The sequence below is a fragment of the Procambarus clarkii genome, chromosome 6 (genome assembly GCF_040958095.1).
Source record: "Procambarus clarkii isolate CNS0578487 chromosome 6, FALCON_Pclarkii_2.0, whole genome shotgun sequence".
In the NCBI taxonomy this organism is placed as follows: domain Eukaryota; kingdom Metazoa; phylum Arthropoda; class Malacostraca; order Decapoda; family Cambaridae; genus Procambarus; species Procambarus clarkii.
This window is the reverse complement of record NC_091155.1, coordinates 29,181,628-29,185,946: the sequence shown is the minus strand read 5'-3', so window position 1 is coordinate 29,185,946 and position 4,319 is coordinate 29,181,628.

Sequence of the window (4,319 nt, the reverse complement as noted above, 5' to 3'; positions counted from 1 at the left end):
TTAATATGATTTGTGTGAGAAACAATAAAGGTCATTGTGTATCTATCAACACGAGCCTATTTAAGTTTGGTAAGTTTTAAACACCTGCACTGCAGAGACTATTGAATACATGAGTAGACAAGAGTCAGATAGGCATGGTAGGCTTTTATTTATACATGTGTCACTGGATTCTCCCCAAAGTTGTTAACCCAAAAGAAATCTTTTCAAATCTTTATAGCTCACTGTTTCCTGAAGTGTCCAGCCCTGCCGTCTTGTTAGAGAATGTTGTTGATATCCTATTTATATGAGTCTCTGGAGTTGGACTTGGTTTTTAGTCTTGGAAATAATTTCCCCCGCATCTTATATTAATACATTTTCAACTACAAGAACACTTTAACCCTAAATAGTAAATCAGATTCTTATGAGGATTCGCCTTCTACTTAAATCTATAAGTACTTAATCAACAATTTCCACATATGAGGTTAAGAAGATATCTGTAAATGTTGTTTAAATATTAAATTAGATTACAATGAAGTTTGTATTATGTTTACAATAACATATAATTAATAATAACGCCATGGAAGCTGATACAATTTCCATAATGGATATCGTCAGCTCCTGCCGTCTCGCCACGAGTCAATTGAAAACCAAATTTTTGTTTTCTCCTAAAGTCTCGTTATTTAAATCAGTGAGGAAAATGGATAACGTTTTTATTAACTTATAAAATTATTAACACTAGTTTCATTTCTTAAATAACTTCAATTATTTTCCTGATAACTTCATTAATAACTATTAACTGTCACACTGACTAGCGAGTCAGTGAGGAAGGAGGCAGGCTGGCCATCTTGGACAAGCAGTTTGGCAGAGAACGTGACAACTCTGACTGATGCTACAACAAATTAACGATAACCAGCCCCCCTGCTTATGCTGCCGAAAGCTGAAAGGCTAATTCTGGACAGCATTACGTCTCCGTCTCACTCCCTGACAAGCAACATGGTCCTAGTTGTTGTTTCTGGCCAGAGAACTTGAGATTAGGCTATGGCAGCGAGCTTGCAAGGATATAATGATAGACTAAAGTAAGAACGCGTTAAATACTTCATAGTTCTTGCTTGCTCGATATGAAACAATAACTATTGAAATTATCAATTTAACACAGGGTAATAATTTACCGGCAGGCGTGAGGCGGTGGCAGCAATAGAGAGTGTGGAGGGAGGCCGCCATACTGTACCAGAGGCTAGGCTACTGGTGGTGTTGCTCTACGCTAGTCTAGTGACCTTATCAACAGCTAAGCATTGTATAAGTCTACTTACTAACAGTTTAGATAATATTGTGCTTTAACAAATAAACTAAATTTAATTATTAAATCAAACCATTTAAACTGTAGCACTAATTAATCTGAATTTAATTAACATAAAGTAAATCACCTTTCCCCCCATTGTGGGAATTGTGTGGAACAAATTAAAATATACAATCCACTTGGTTTTATACAGGAATAATTAACTTATCCACATAACCCTGTAGTTATGTCCACTTCAGAGGCTTTTTCTCTCTAGTCGTTACAGGGTGATAATTTCCATTTGGTGTGTAGCCTCTTTTTGATCTGTCACCTATTCTCATGTGCATCGCCTTGCACTTGCTTGTGTTGAAATCAAGAAGCCATTTCTTAGATCAATTCTGCAATATATTTAAGACATCTTAGAGAATTTTACAAGCCTCATTTGTCTCGACTCTTTTTTTTTTTTAATTAATTTTGCTGTGTATGTGCACTCACGTACTTGTGGCTTCACGACCGAGCTTCAGCTCTTGGACTCTGGCTTGTATTTGCGTGCATTATGTTCGTGGTGTCGTTCTTTGCCTAATTTACCACATTCTCTCTCTCTCTCTCTCTCTCTCTCTCTCTCTCTCTCTCTCTCTCTCTCTCTCTCTCTCTCTCTCTCTCTCTCTCTCTCTCTCTCTCTCTCTCTCTCTCTCTTTCTCTCTCTCTCCGTCATTCCCTTTCTTGGCTTCTGTTTTTCCCCATTATTATTACTACCATCGTGGCCTGACTTTCTGTGCCAGCAGCTGTATTAGTAATCTCTGGGGGCGGAGGCGAGGCACAAATGCCAGGCGAAGGTTCCCACCAGATAGGGGTATATCCCCTTAGAGTAAACTGGATCTGAGGGAGAAAACCTCCACCTTTTATATTCACGTCCGCCAGAGTAAACTCCCCCTGACGGACACCGCGGATTTATTTAAGCTTATTTCCTCACTTTAAAATATATCCTCTGCTCGAAGCAGGAAATGATTGCTGTGAATACTGGATTGTTTATCATCCGTGTATCGCAATGTTTATAGGGAATTGTTTGATTAATTGGTTAAATAAACGTGTTGAAATTGGTTAAATAAACTTGTTGAAATTGGTTGAATGAAGTTTTCATAGCTCAAGGCTTGCTTGAAGCTCAAATGGTCGTTTGAGCTCAATATTGGAAGTGTCAAGATCAACGATATCTTGCCTGTCGTGGATTGACCACATTGACGACTCTGCCAGTGGTGCGGTGAAAGGCACCTGTGGCCACGCAGTTGTTAGAGACGGGTACAATAAAGACCTCACTACTGAGCCTAAGTGGTGTCATACATACTGCCAAGAATTTATCAGCCCTTGCCTATGTAAATGTAATAGGCTTAGGGCTACGTATCAACAAGCGAAGTGTCGTTAGGCGCATCGCAACCGCTCTTAATAGCCTACACAGTGTTGATCAAGTGTTGCATCCTGACTTGTCTCCGTGTGCTGATGACGCTGACCGTGGCTGCTGCCTCGCTGCCTGGCAAGAGTTCCTGATAAAAGGAATTTCTTGATGGCGGGTTCTTTCCGACTCTGTCTCTTTATTTATGGTGCTTTGAAATCTGTTATTCCGTATGGTCTTTTATTTATAATCCTGGGATGTTATGACCTTTTAAGGCTTATATAGTTTGTGTTATAGATTGTTCTCGTGACTCATATGGTCATATATAATTTCGGAACACTCGGCTAAAATACAATTTAATACAAGTTTTGTTGTATTTACTGAGATAAACATATCTAGCACCGTGGAGACTGCAGTATACAGGTGTGAACACCGTGCTGAAGACTGAACATAGACTCTTGACACACTACAGAGTCAAGGTTCATGATAGCCGGTGTCAAGGTACTTGTCTTCAGAGATAGATCAAGACAGCATCAAGAAACCTGCCCTGAAGTGGACTTAGAGCTCGCGCATAATGGAGATAGTTGGTGGGGGCCTCAAATTAAACTAGGATGCCAGTGACGCTGCAATTGCACAAATGTTTGCTTCCCGTGAACACTGTAGTGTAAGAATTGCACGGCAAATTGCCTGACGTCCACTGTGTCAACAGTAGAAGAACAAATAGAGAAGAAGAAGAAATTGAAGAACAAATGCTATACAAATACAAAATTAATCTATCATAAACATTTCTTGATGCATAAATCATTCGATTAGTAAAAAAAATCTAAATGAAGCAATTAATAACTTTTTAAATTTCAAAACATTCTTTTCTTATTTTTACACGCAGGTGTAAGTAAACATATATTCTTATTATTTCTTTATTGGCAAAAAGAATGGCTCAGATCACACTAACGTGATACATCAAATGAACAAATCCACAAGAGCCGTGACGAGGACTCGAACCTGCGTCCGGGAGCTTCGTCACGGCCCTTGTGGATTTGTTCATTGCTCAGATGGCTATATAAGCAAATTTAAAGATTTATTCCGCCGTTTTGAAAAAAAAATGGCGGCCATCTTGAATCCTAATTAATGTGTTGGGGTCCCTGACTGAAAGAGGCGTCATACAGCGCAGGTGTGCGCAAAGTGGCGCCTGCTTATGACAAATTTGCGCATACTTAAGAGAACAGGGCGCGTTTTTGGAGGGAGTGTGGTGGTTGGTGGAGACGGTCGTGTGTGGTGAAGGGGAATGTGGCGCTGGAGGTGTGTGGGGTGTCTTGCAGGTGTGTGGGGTGTTGTTTTGCAGGTGTGTAAGGTGTCTTGGAGGTGTGTGGGGTGATGGAGGGTGTGACACAGGGAGGGAGGGCCCCAGGGCACCGTGCCCAGCCAAGCATCAGGAGCCGCTCTTTATCACTGTTACTGCGGCCCGGCCTCACACTTGACGAATTTACCATCAGAATATTCCGCCTTGGAGGACCCAGGTGAGGTGTGAGGACCAGCCCTCACCACCTGACCTCTGACCTGACCTCTGACCTCCTCGTCATCTCTTCTCACATGACCTGATCTCAGTGACCTCTCCTCGGTTGACCTTGTCGGAAAACCCGACACCATTTAATAATCATACAGATAATAGCTGTATTG